Source organism: Myotis brandtii, unplaced genomic scaffold, assembly GCF_000412655.1.
Source record: "Myotis brandtii unplaced genomic scaffold, ASM41265v1 scaffold827, whole genome shotgun sequence".
Taxonomy (NCBI): Eukaryota; Metazoa; Chordata; class Mammalia; order Chiroptera; family Vespertilionidae; genus Myotis; species Myotis brandtii.
The window spans coordinates 476,101-490,723 of record NW_005371360.1 but is presented as its reverse complement, the minus strand read 5'-3'; positions in this window follow the sequence as shown (position 1 = coordinate 490,723).

The window sequence follows — 14,623 nt, the reverse complement described above, 5'->3', positions numbered from 1 at the left end:
AGGTGGAGGAGTCCTCCGAGCGGCCCCCAGACCCACTCTGAGGCCCACAGGCCCTGGCCGGCGAGGAGCGGGCTGGGGAGGGTAGCCATAAGTGTTTCTAGTCTGGAGAGAATAAAAATGGGTTTGAAAGCCGTTTGTGCCCTGGCTGCTGTGGGGCCACCCGCCTCTGGCCCCTCATGCCACCCACGTGATAAAGCCAGGGGAGCCCACGGCCGGCTGCCATGTCTGTGGTGAGTGAGAAGATACGGGCCGGCGGGGAGGCGGGCTGTAAGGTCTCTGTGTTCATCCCCAGTGGTGGCCATGCCCAGGCCCGTGCCTCGGTTCCAATCCTGGGCGCACGGCTGCTGATCCTGGATATGTTTATTCATTATTCACTTAAATGTTTTTTTTAAAAAAAATAAACTACTTATTTTGGAATCATTTTAGATTTAAGATAAATAGCTAAAGTTCTAGCGAGTTCTCACGTGCTCTCACCCGGCTTCCCCTGATGTTCACATCGTCCATAGCACAGCGTGTTCGTCATAACCGAGAAGGCAACATGGGTACCTGTGATGGACGAAACGCCGGCTTTTACTTGAATTTCCCCCATCATTCCAACTTTTGATACTGGAAAATGTCAAACACACCCAAAGGAGAAAGAATAGAAAAATGACCCCCCATCCCCGGTACCCATTACTCAGATTCAACAATGATTTCCTGTATTTTCTCCACTTTCACTCACTCCCCGCTCCCTTGCTATTTTGATGCAAATCCCAGATTTTTTTTTCATCTGTAAATATTTCAGTTTGGGTAGATAAAGCCGTAGTTCTCAGCTGGGGCGGGTATTTTCTCCCCAGGGGACACTTGGCAGTGTCTGGGCGGGTTTGGTAGTCATCACGGGGCCACTATTAGCCTCTCGTGGGTGGGAGCCAGGGATGCTGCTCAATGACCTACAGCACCCAGGACAGACCTCCTCACAGGGAATGACCAGCCCCAATGTCCACAGTGCTGAGGGGAGAGGCCTTGCTCTTTATGATAACACCTCTCAAAAAAACAACCCCACAAATACCAGTATCATGTTTAAAGTAATGATTCCACTGGGGACACCTGGAAGTGTGAACAGTCCTGGTGTCCGTTTCTTTGGTTTGTCTGAGTCAGGGTGACGGGCTCCTAACTCTCATCTCTATCCACTGAGCCAAACCGGTCAGGGCTATGATAACACCTCTCAAAAAAACATCCCCACAAATACCAGTATCATGTTCAAAGTAATGATTCCACTGGGGTCACCTGGAAGTGTGAACAGTCCTGGTGTCCGTTTCTTTGGTTTGTCTGAGTCAGGGTGACGGGCTCCTAACTCTCATAATGGGGAGCTTTCCCCTCCATCTCTCTCTCTCTCTCAATTTTGCCTTGCTCTTTACTTGGTGAAGCAACTGGGTCATTCGCCCTTTGGTGATGTCCTTGGTCATCTGGGTTTTGCCACTTGGGTGTCCCTGTGGTGTCATTTAACATGTTCCTCAATCCCCTATATTTCCTGTGAATTTCTGCTTGGATTCAGAGACCAACTCAGATGTGGTTTAATTTTATGGTGAACAAACAAGGTGCTTCTTTCAGTCCCTAGCACGCCCCCTTTTGTAGAAGACTTGGGCCACTTTAAGGGTTCTTCTGGGATATGAGTGAGGGGCTCTTACTTGGCCATGGGGCAAGCATGATCAGGGAAGTCATGGCTCTGAGACTGGAATAGTGAGAAGGAGGTGAGGATGCAGGAAGAGTGTACCAGGCAGGTGGCACAGCATGTGCAAAGGCCCTGAGGCAAGACTAGGCCTCATGTGTTGGGAGGAACAGTGAGGAGGCCCATGTGACCAGAGCACAGTGAGGGAGGGGGGGGGAGAGAGGTAAGGGCAAGTGTGCAGGGCCTTATAAAGCTTGATAAGGAATTCAGTTTTTATTCTGAGGAGCTGAGTAAAACTATTGGAGGTTTCAAGTAGCTAAAAAAAATAATAATAATAAATTCCTGTTAGCAACAGTTCCAGGCCTCTATTTTATAAATGAGGCAACTGAGGCCCAGAGAGGCCAAGTCGCTTGCTTGGGATCACACAGTGTGTGGCGGTGATGGGATTTGGAGCCTGTAGTCTGGTCTTGGTGGATGCACAAGTGAGTACTGGCATGTACTCAGAGGTTTTGCTTTTTACACACATAAGTGTTTTCCACCCGTGCTTTGCTGGAGCTGAGAACCTCTGAGGTGGTTTAGGGGAAGCTTTTCCCTTCTCTGATTGATGAAGGCAAAGATGGGCCCTCGGTCGGCGGCTTGTGTGTGTGCTGGGGGCTGACCAACCAGAGCAGCTTCAGCACCTGGGGCTTGTTTGCTCATGAGCATGAATAGTCAGTTCGGGGAAGGCATGGAGGCCCCATGGTGTCCAGAGCCCAGGCTCCTCCCACCTCATTGCTCCATGTCCTCAGCAGGTGGGACAATACTATTTATTGGGGGCAGTGAGAACGGCACCAGGTGTTAGACCGGTGGAGTCAGACTGGACCTGGGTTCAGCAACCTCGGTACTTGAGTCCTGACTAGGAAAGCATTCAGAGCCAAGCCTCAAACTATAGGAGACCATCTATTTAGAAAATCACAGAGGTGGAAGAAACGGGCTCAGGAAACAAGTTGCAGAGGCAAAAGAAGGGCCCTTGGAGCTTGGGAGTGAAGAAGGTAGAGAAAGAAGGCCCAGGACATCCCAGTGCAGGTGAGCCAAGGCAGGTGGCAACCTTTTCACATGTAAATAGTATATTTTAAAAAATTATGTTTTCTGTTTGTTCCTGGTATAATAATACAGTTGGTTTTGTATATTGATCTTATAGCCAACCACCTTGTTTCATTCTGTTATTAATTCCAATAATTTGTTTGTACATTCTCTTGGGTTTTCTTTTTCAACTTATAATAATGAAAAGAATAATAAAAGCTGCAATGGTGTTCTTTCCCTACCTTTGGGTAAAATCTCAAAGAGATCCCATAAATGGTCTAGTCCAGCCGTGGGCAAACTACGGCCCGCGGGCCGGATCCGTCCTGTTTGAAATGAATAAAACTAAAAAAAAAAAAAACCGTACCCTTTTATGTAATGATGTTTACTTTGAATTTATATTAGTTCACACAAACACTCCATCCATGCTTTTGTTCCGGCCCTCCGGTCCAGTTTAAGAACCCAAGTTTGCCCACCCCTGGTCTAGGTCACCACTGATTGGTCGGTGCTGGGACAGGGCGTCATTATTCAATGCAGCTGGTCCTGAGGGCAGGGGTGGCATCGCTTATCTGATTTTTCTGCTTTTCTGGGCCTGGAGCTGAAATACAACTGAGGCCTAGATGTTATCTCTAGGGAGGAAAGATCAGGGGCCTAAACAATGACTAGTGAGATGCTAGGAGAGGGAGGCCACCCTGGGAGCGAGGTCCCACCCTACAGTTGTCCCTTGCTAGACCCCTGGGGCTTTCCACCCTGGTGACCTGCTGAACCTGGCCCATCATGCTCGCTCTGCGCATGTCTGTCTAACGGCCTAACACAGTACAGCTGCTTGAACTCCAGCCCTCACATCCGCATTCCAGTCAGTGAGGAAGAAGGGGTGAGGAAGGGCTCCCCTCTCCGAAGACGTTTCACAGAAATTCCACACATCGCTTCTCATAACCCATCGGCCAGAAGGTAGTCACGTGGCTATACTTCCTGAAAGGAAGCTGGGAAATGGAGTTTTTATTCCGAGTGGCCAGCAGTCCAGCTGAAAACCATGGGCGCTGTTATTATGGAAAAGGAGAGGACAGGTGCTAGGAGTGGCCAGCGTGGCCTGCCTTTTAGATTCCTTGACGGTCACAGGCACCACAGGGGAGCAGGTACATCCCAGGCACCTGACTTCTTCCCACTATTCAGTCTTTCCGAGCCTCAGTTTCCCCGTCTGTAAATAGAGGGCAGTGACAGCACTTGCCCTGCAGGGTTCCTTAAGCATGGATGGTTGTACACAGTGCCTGACACCTACTAAGCCAGCGGTTCTCAACCTGTGGGTCGAGAACAATGAAAATACATCCTGCATATCAGATATTTACATGACGATTCATGACAGTAGCAAAATTACAGTTATGAAGTAGCAACGAAAATAATTTTATGGTTGGGGGTCACCACAACATGAGGAACTGTATTAAAGGGTCGCGGCATCAGGAAGGTTGAGAACCACTGTACTAAGTGATCTGTCAGTATCTGTCGATCAACTAAGTGACATGCCCACAGCCCGGCTATAAAACTGGATGATCAGCTCTGTGATGGGAGGAACTCAGGCGCTGTGTTAACTCAAATGGAGGTGCCTGACCCAACCCAGAGAATCTGGAAGGCTTCCTGGAGGCGGAGTCCTCTGAGCAGAAGGAGCAGGGGTCAGTACTGTAAAAAGGAAAGTGATTCTGGCAGCTGGAACAGCATGGGCAAAGGCCCCAAGCAGCCTGGACTGGCATCTAGTGGGTGCCTAATAAGGTGCACACAGAGCCCTTGCCCCCAAATCTGGAATTCCCCCCTCTGAGAAGGGGCCTTAGCTTTATCACAGCCTCCTCAGTCCCCCAACAGCCAGGCTTGGGCCCTCCTCCAGCCGCCTCCAGGGAAGCTGGCCGCTGCCAAGGACCGCCAGCCCGTGCCAGCCCCTGGTCCTTCCTGGTGGCTGCTCTAGGTAAGCACCAGCGGAGCCTCCTCCTGCCCATCCAGGCAGTGGCCCATCTGTGTGGTCTAAGGGGCCGTGTGGCCAAATGGGGGGAGCTGAGACTCAGAGGAGGGTGACTAGCCTTGGTGCAGGGAGACTAGAAGCCGCCAGCATGACTGCTGAGCACACACGGCGGCCAGGTGCCTGCACGGACTCCTTGTGCCCTGAGCCAGGTCCCTGCGCACACCCCCATTTCCCAGAGGAAGAAACTGGGTTCGTGAAAGAGGATGTGTCTTGCCCAGGGCCACACACTTGGACGCTGACCGAGCCTGTGGCAATGGGGAGCTCGCTGCTGCAGCTGAGACAGCTTTTCCATTTTTAAATGGCTCCACCTTCCCATTCTGCAGCCTGCTCGCCCTTGGACGCTGACCGAGCCTGTGGCAATGGGGAGCTCGCTGCTGCAGCTGAGACAGCTTTTCCATTTTTAAATGGCTCCACCTTCCAATTCTGCAGCCTGCTGGCCTCCCCTTCCCCAAGTGTGGGTCATGACTCCTCCTGTTTGTCTGATGACCATATGTGCTGACCACCTACTCGTCCAAGCCTGTGCCGGGCACCTCAGACATAGCAGTGGCCAAGACAGACCCAGTCCCTGCCCAGGGGGCCACCCAGTCTAGTGGAGGGAAGGGACTGTGGCAAGGCAGTGTCGGGGTGAGGAGGCTGTGATAGGGCGCACAGGCGAGGGTTCAGAGGGGCACCTGCCCCGCCTGGAGGTTCAGGGTAGGTTTCTCAGGTAGGGCATCCACCTCAAGACCCAAAGGATGGCCCTGACTGGTTTGGCTCAGTGGATAGGGCGTCGACTGAAAGGTCCCAGGTTTGATTCCAGTCATAGGCATGTAGCTTGGTTGTGGGCACATCCCCAGAGGGGGGTGTGCAGGAGGCAGCTGATCGATGTTTCTCTCTCATCGATGTTTCTAACTCTCCATCCCTTTCCCTTCCTCTCTGTAAAAAATCAATAAAATATTTTTTTAAAAAAAGACCCAAAGGATAGAACAGAAGCAGCTGGGCAGGGGTGGGAAGGGTGTTCCAGGGGGGAAGGAGCAACATTGCAAGGACACAGAGTCTTAAAGGCACAAGGGCTCTTAAACTTTTGGACGTCTCCCCAGCTCCAGGCACACACCCACTTGTGTTATAACAAATAATGCCACTTCAAGTTCCTAACCACACCCTCTTCAGCAGCCTGAAAATGCTCGGGCTCTATTATTCTAGAAGACAAATGAAAGTAGGTCCTTTTATAACCAAATCCAGTGTCCAGATGAGGAAACAGAGGCCCAGAGAGGTTTAGTGACTTGCCCTGGGACAAGCACCTCAGCAAGGACAAAGCTGGCATTCAAACCGGAAGAGCCTATCTTTGGAGGCCGTTGGCATCACTTCTGTACGATCCCCGTGAAGAGTGGTTGGAATGAAGGGGTGAATAGTGGAATGAGAGGCAGAGTGATCACCCCTCTCCTCTCAGACCAGGGAGCTTAGGGCATTCCTCACCCCTGCCCATGTCCCAGTTCCTCCTCCCAACCTCTTTTGGTGGGTGCCAATCCTCTCTGATTTGGATTGAGGACAGTGTGTTCTTCACCTCCTCTACTCCACGCCCCCTGCTCCTAATGATAGGACCAGTGAGAAGCAAATTCCAAGGAACCGTTACTGCCACTCCCAGCAGCCAATGGAGGCAGCTGCAATATGGCGGAGGCCACAGGAGGCTGGCTGCCAAGATCTCAGCCTAGGCGGCATCTGAAAAGGGGGAAGAGAAGGGGATCTGCAAAGGCTGACTCATCACCTGGTTCTCTTTCTTTCCTCCTCCCCTGTCCCCACCTCCTCCCTACTTCGTTCTCTTCCTTGCCCATCCCTTCCAGCCTCCCAGCCGAGCCCAGGAGGGGAGGACGTTTTTTAGGAACAGATGGCTGCCTTCTTTGCCCAGCGCTCTGCCAGTTAACGCCGCCTGTAATTAAACTTCCCACAAATTAGCTGTCAGCCACGCTAAAGGGAACCGTCCCTCTCAAATGCCACCTTGACTTGCTGAATTGTGAGCCTTGTTGACAAAATAATTAAAGGCAGAGGGAGGCGACCAAAATTGGGAGCCTTTTCCCCCTAATATCTCTACCGAGGTCCAAGGCCAAACACTCCTCTCCAGGACTTGCAAGGCTTTTTTTTCTGAGGTCCCGTGAGTAAATGCCACCCATTGTGGGAGGAATTGCTAGTGAGCACCTTGTGGGCCAGGCACTGCGCTAGGAGCCGGCGACACAACGGTGATCAAGGTAGACACAGTCATTGCCTTCTTGGAGCTCACATCCGTGCCACACATTTTTTACAGCAAAGGAAATAAATGAAGTTGTTACAGCTGGGAAAAAGCATTCCGAGAGAAGGAACAGCCAGTGCAAAGGCCCTGAGGCAGGACCAGTCGCGAAGGGAGCTGGACCAGGTACAGAAAGGGGAGAATTGGGCCAATTTGGGGATAGACTTTGCAGGCAGAAGTGACAGGATTGGCTGATATATCGTGAGGAAGAAGAGGGTAAGAAAAAGGGAAAGAAGGGAGCAGTCGACTCCCAGATCTCTGGCCTGGGGGCAGAAGAAATGGGTAGCTGATCAACAAAGATGCCAGATTCCCATAGAGGAAAGCCGTTCACAAAAAGAAAAGTCTTTAGCCTCATGCAGGCCAATTGCCAAGGTCCAGGGAGTGTGGTTGGATGGAGTGAGGCCCCCAGCCCAGGCCTCTGCACCCCAGGCTCCCCTGGGGGTGGGTGGCCCAGCATTAAGGATGGAGGTGAATGCTACCCACGCCTGTTAGGATATAATCAGGTCCTGATGGCTGCAGAACCAAGCCCCCAGGACACCCCAGGGGAGACCAGGACGTGCCTGCCAAATGCCCATGGGCTGCAGAGGCTCAAGGCCCAGCTCTCTGGGGTCAGAGGAGGGTTATGGGAGCCTCGCCAGGTAGGCAGGAAGGCCAACACGGACCTCTGCGTTCTTGCTCCTCCCAGGATACCTTGCAGCCCCACAAGACAGATTTCAGGCCCCCAAAGCACCTCAGGGCCTTTGCACAAGCTGTACTTACTTGTTTCCCTCCCTCACTACTCCTTTCTTATCCTTCAGGTCTTTGCTCAGGCACCGCTTCCTCCAGGAAGCCTCCCTGGTGCCTCAGCCTGAGTTAAGTGCTTCCTCCAGGTCCCCTCCCAGGTCTGTGCTTACACCATTATGGCCCTGGCCACCCTGTGTTGTACCCAAGTCAGAGCCAAGCCTCAAACTATAGGCCACCGTGTCTGTCCTCTTCCCCCATGGACTGGGCACCCCAGGAGGTCTGGATCTGCCTTTGTCACTCTCTGCTCCCACTGCCAGCAGAGTTGGTGGCACACCGTAGGCTCAATAAATAATAGTAAATAATAACAGAGCTTATCTGAAACCCTTGGGGCCAGATGTGTTTCAGAATTCAGAATGTCCTAGGATTTAGGAAACTATGGGATGCAGTCAGCATGTGTTATATGGAACTATCCACCAGGGCCTGGGCCAGCCCCTCCTCCTCCAATCAAACACAGTGGCAATATAATAGGAACATTCACAAAAATGGGATCAATAGAGCTTATTAATAGCGAAAGGCCATTAACTCTTGATCTCAACGAGTTTTAGAGTCGTCCTGATGAAAACTTTCTGTTTTTAGAGCTTTATTTTAAATAATTTATTTTTATTGATTGCAGAGAGGAAGGGAGAGGGAGAGAGAGATAGAAACATCAATGATGAGAGAGAATCATTGATTGGCTGCCTCCTGCACGCCCCACACTGGGGATCCAGCCCGCAACCTGGGCATGTGCCCTGACCAGGAATCGAACCGTGATCTCCTGGCTCATAGGTCGACGCTCAACCACTGAGCCACACCGGCTGGGCTGTTTTTAGCTTTTTAGATGTTGGAGTTGTGGGTGAGGAACCGGAGTTGTTGGCTTGTGGCCAATGTTTGTTGTGTGCCTTCACCTGCTTGGGCACAGAGAGGCAGTGTTTGCCTTGATCAAGAGCATGGGGTGTTTCAGGGCCTGGTTCAAATCCCAGCTTTGCCCACTTTGGAACTGTGGGGTGGGGACAGGAAACACCACCTTCCAGAACCTTGGTTTTTCCATCTGTAAAATGGACATGATAATGTACCTAATTTGCGGTGCTGTTGGTGGAGAGGATTAAATAATTTCATTTATATTTAATTTGTATGAAGTGCTTGGAATGTCACCAGGCCACTGTAAGTCCTCAAAAGCTATTTGTAAGCTGTATTTATTAAATTTAAGAAATAATAATTAAATAGACTGGAGAAGACTGAGGATAATTAAGATTATAGGCACCATAATCACCGAGAAAGTCACAGTGAGCAAAGATGTTCATTTCGAGGCATGTGATGAGACTTCAGGACAAACACAAAGGTGTAGGAAACAAGAAGAAAAGTATTAAGTTTTCTCTCTCTCTCAATTAAAAACACACATCCTGCCCTAGCTGGTTTGGCTCAGTGGATAGAGCGTGGGCCTGCGGACTGAAAGGTCCTAGGTTCGATTCCAGTCAAGGCACATGCCTGGGTTGTGGGCTCGATCCCCAGTGGGGGGCATGCAGAAGGCAGCCAATCAATGATTCCCTCTCAGCATTGAGGTTTCTATCTCTCTCTCCCCCTCCCTTCCTCTCTGGAATCAATAAAATATATTAAAAACAAAACAAAAACAAAAAACACACATCCTTAGGGTCCTTTCTGGGGTGACAGAACTGCTGTTTATAGAGATAGTGGTTACACGGGTGTATATATTTGTCAAGACTCCTCGAACTGTATATTTAAACCTCAATACAGGCAAAAAACACCCCCCCACACACAGATGAATGCCCAAACTCGTGCTTGCGGTCTCCTCCACGGCTGGTGGGAAGGGTGACAGAACTGCTGTTTATAGAGATAGTGGTTACCCAGGTGTATATATTTGTCAAGACTCCTCGAACTGTATACTTAAACCTCAATACAGGCAAAAAAACCCCCACATACAGATGAATGCCCAAACCCGTGCTTGCAGTCTCCTCCACGGCGGGTGGGAATGCAGCATGCCACAGCCCCTCTGGGCAACCGTTCGGCAGTTTCTTAAGAAGTTAAACACACACCTACCATATGACCCAACCATCCTCCTGGGTGTTTGCCCAAGAGAAATGAAAGCATATGTCCCCACGAAGACGTGTCTGACAATGTTCGTCGCAGCTTATTCAGAACAGCCAAACACAGGAAACAACCCAAATGCCCAGGAGCCAGTGACTAGCTAAATGAGCCCGGTCCCTCCACACACGGGAATGAGACCACAGGAGAAGGAGTGAGCTATACTCAGACGTGCAACCACTTGGAGTGAAAGAAGCCAGATTCCAGACTATGTCCTGTATGATTCTATTTATAGCAATTTTAAAAATAGGCCAAGGAAACTGTGATGATGGAGAGCAGAAAGAGTTACCTAGGGTGTTGGTAGGTGGGGGGGGCGGGGTACTGACTGGAAGGGGGCCAGGAATCCTTGCCTGGTGGAAGGAGGCATGCTGCAAAATGCAAGGGAGCCCTGGAAAATTCAGCCAGAATTAGTGCAAAAGAATCCAGGATGACATTTTTTTCCCCCCCGCAGGAAAAACAAAGTATCAAAATTTTAAATAAAGACCGTATTTGACCTTGCACTTGCTAGCCTCACCTCCACTTCCCTCTCGGGTTACTGGGGTTGGGTAGACGTGCACCCAGCCCTACACTTCAGATTTGTGCCTTTGCTGTGTGGAAGTTACACCTCAACGAGAAAGTTAAGAAAAAAAGAGACCAGGTGCACAAAACAACCTTATTTACTCTCAAGAATTCACAATTTTTTTAAAAAGTCCATTAGAATGAGTCTGGGAGAGAAAGGGGTTAAAGGAAGAAGAAAAAAGTATGGAAAGCCAGTCGCGGTGGCGTGGGGATGGGATCAAATAAATGTTTGTTGAATAAATACAGCAGTGAACAGGGCACAGCTCCAGCAGCACCTGGGAGCTCCCAGTAAATAAGCAAGTGAAGAAGGTAGTTAAGAGGTGAGCCCTCCACGCCGTCCTCCCCTCCGGCCTCTGCCACCCCTGCCGGCTCGGCAGCCTCTGACCGCAGCCTCGCTGCCTCCCTTTTCCTCCGCCGCCTGCACCTCTGGGCTGGGAGCGGGAAGGAGAGGCGACGGCCCGGTGGAGGGTCCCTCTTCCCCAAGAATGATTCCGTGAGCCCTTGGAGGGCAGGGACCTGGTGCCATTTCGCTACCGCTGTTTCCCCAGTGAGCTCTCGGGCTGGCATTCAGCGGGTGCTCAATACACGTGCAACTGTCCTGCAAGATCACAGCTCCGGGGCCTTTTGACTTCTCGGAGGTGCAAAGGGGAGAAGGGTCTTTAGCCTTCGGGCTCCTCTGGGGAGATTGTGCACCCCTGAGCTCAGAGGGGGGCAGGCAGGGGTTTCTAGGTCCAGCCCCTTCTCGCCGGGGGCAGAGCCCAGCGAAGGGCATGAGTAGGCGGGGGTCTCAGAGTCAGCAGTGGGTACAGGTGCCACCCCTGGGGGGGGGGGCGTGCGCGAGGCTGCGGGACCCCACCCCCCTCGCTTCGGACCCGCTCCGCTTTCCTCGGGGCGACGGGAGAACGGCCTCCAGGCTGGCCAATGGGAACGTGGAGTGGGCGCATTACCTCATCAGGCAGCACGGCCATTGGCTGAGGGCTCCCGATGGGCGGGAGCCGAGGAGCAGATGGGACCAGCGGGAAGGGTCTTGGCAGAGGAGGAAGAGAAAGAGGGAGGGGAGGAAGCCCGCGGTGAGAACACCGCAGTGTTTGCCTGGCTGTGAGCGGGTCTTTATCGCGTGTGTCGCCCTCTGCTCCCTGCCGCCCCCTTTGCCTGGTCATCCCAAGACTGATTTTAGGGGGGAAGCAGGAGGGAATGAAGGGTCCCCTCACTCCCTCCGAAATTAGGAGCCCCCTCCCCCAAACACACAAAGTGTCCCCCAGGCAGCATGGACAGACCCCCTTCCCCCAAATCAACAGGACCTCAGTCTGCCAGTCCGCCTGGGACACCACCATTCATCCCACGGGGCATAGCCGGCCGTGGAGCACCCGCAGGTTGCAGGCGGTGCCTCTCTGGGCCTCTGTTTTCCTCTGTGTGAAATGGGGTTGATAAAAGTCCCCACGTCTGGGAGGTGGGTGCTGTGAAGATCCATTCATTCAGCTAACAAGCACACATTGAGCACTTACTGTATCCCAGGCCCCGTGCTGGGTAATGGGGATACAGCAGTGGCCATGGCAGGCCTCGGCCCAGCTCCTTGACCTTAGGCCTGGTGAGAAGACAAACATAGACAGATGGACATCCATTTCAGAGGGCCTCAGTGTTAGTCTTATGGGGAAAATAAAAGCAAGGGGAGAAGGTGTAAGGAGAGTGAGTTGGAAGCTGCTTTAAGCTCAACAATCAAAGAGGGCTTCCCCAGGAGGTGATGTTTAGATAGAATAAAAAGAAGCATTGAGAAGATTTGGGGGAGTAGCATTCCAGGCAGAGGGAGCCAGCAGGTGTAAAGGTCCTGAGGCAGGACTATACCTGACGTGTTGAAGGAACAGCAAGGAGGCCCATTGGCTGGAGCAGAGGGAGGGAGGGAGGGAGGGAGAGGGAGAAGGTCAGGGCAGGAAGGGGACTGGGACAGGTCATGCAGAGGCTTGTGGGCCACAGAGAGAACTTGGACTTTCTACCCTAAAGGAGGTGAGAGCCTTGGAGGGCTGTGAACAGAGAAGAGACAGGACCTGACTTGGGTGACCACAGGTGTGTGTCCCCTCCTCCCCCCATGGCTGCGTCAGGGAGGGTGGACTGTGGGAGGATGGACTAGGGTGGGAGCAGGGGGACCAGGGTGGAGGGGACTGCACTGGTCCAGGTGGGTGATGACGGAGCCAGACCAGGGTAGGAGCCATGGAGGGAGCCAGAAGTAGATGAGATCCAGATAGATTTTGGAGCCAACAGATTTCATTCCAGAGCAGGAATGGTGAGTAGTAGTAGTACATTGCTGGGTGGCCTTTCCCTCCCCTACTTCACCAGGCCTCTACACTCTAGACCAAGTGAATGAGTGAGTCACCCCTGGCTGCGAGGGCTGGGGAATGGTGTGCCCTGGGCCCTGACTCAGGCTTCCTGTCCAGGCATCTTTGACTCATCCACAACCCCCAATCCTCACTGGAGTTCAAGTGTGCCCCCCAAGTGAGACCAGTAACACATCACATCCCCCCCAAAGGCTTTCTGCAGGGTCCTCCCACCCTCTTGGCTGAGAACCCCAACTCTGCAACCCTAGCCGGCTCGATGCCTAAATCTCCCCTCGGTGGTTAGTGTGCGGTGTTGTCTTGCATACCTCCAGGGCTGGGAAACTCGCTCTTTTTGGCTGCATAGAAGATCTTACGATGGACCCCCAAATCTGCCTCCATCAGCAGAGATATCTTTGTTTTTCATTTTATTTTTAATGCAAAACCAGACTTGTTTGTACACACACCCATGAAGGAAAGCAGTCTTCTGTCAGATGGGGAAGATTAAGATTCTGAAGTGGCTGATTTGGGGACCTACGGCCACGGGAGGGCTTGCGTTGCTGCCGTCAGATGTGAGGTCTATTCACCTGACACTTCAGGAAGCTTTTGAAACGGGTCTTCCTCCTCCGGGCCTGCTTGCCCGATCCCTGTGACATACACGCTGGCGTTCCAGGTGGTTGGTGTACTTCTGTTTACCCAGGCACTTCCCCACGAAGGGCAAGAGGTCAGAGCCATTGCTGGCAGCAGCGGTGGTCTTCGGGACCAGCGGGCGTTTGGGTAACTTGTTCTCCAGAGCAGACTAGAGCGCGCTTGCCAGTTCCCCAGTTTTTCAGGCCTCTTCCTCACCGGAAGGCAGAGTTTACCCTCCCGTCCTCTTAGATATCTCAGGAATTGCTTCCCATGCTCTCTCTCCACTTCAGCGTGGTCTTCAAAGAATGAGGCAGCGCGAGGTTCTCCCGGGTCTTCAAGGCGATAACAGGCCATGGATACCTAAGCACCACTGAGGGGCAGCTCGTCAGATGCCGCGGGATTAATAGCCTCCGGACACTCTGCAGAGAGGGGGTGCTGGGCTGCCATCTCAGCTTTAGGGGAAACCAGGCGTAAGCAGGGCTTGGCAGAGAGATCTTTTAAAATATACATCTGAGCTTGCTCCCATCACCCCCAGTCTCCGAAGTCAGCCTGAAAAGACCCGGGGAAGTCTGGTCTCTGCAGACTTCTCCCGCTCAGCTCAGCCCTCCCGTCCCAGCCAGCGTAGCCTGCCTACTTCCTCCTCAACCTTTGCACAAGCTGTTCTCGCTCTACTCCGAAGGCCCTTCTCCCTCCCTCCCTTCCTCCTTTCCTTCCTTCCTTCCTTTTTTTTTTTGCCTGCCTCTTTGATACATTTAGGTGTCAGCCCTTCTAGGAAGGCTTCCCCCACCCCTGGGGGAGGTAAGGAACCGCTTGGTCCCTCCCCCATACATTGTATCTCCCCTAACTGGCCTTGCAAATTAGAATAGCCACTCGCCTGCTGCCCACCTCTAAATCGGTGGCTGCCTGCAGGGCTCTGAAAGTCACCAGCCTCGACTTTTGTGGAAATTTTCTCCCTGGGGGCATCATTAGTTTAAAACCATCTCCTCTGATCTGCTCACCACAGGCCACCTCCTGAGAAGCGCTGCCACTTGCCCAGCCCCTTGTGAAGCGTGAGTGACTAGCAGCCATTAGATTAACGGGAAAGGCGCAGCGTTTTCATTCCGGCTGCCTCTACAGACTAAATGTTCCCGTGTAATTACAATTAAGGACACACTCGGATGTGCCTGCTCCTGGCTTTCTTGCCTCTCTCCTCCGATTTCCCCTCTGCTTCGGCCTTCTCGTCCTCAGCTTCCTTCCCAACCTCCTCCGTGTCCCCACCTGCCTGCCCAGAAACTCCGTTTTTTCTTTCTTCC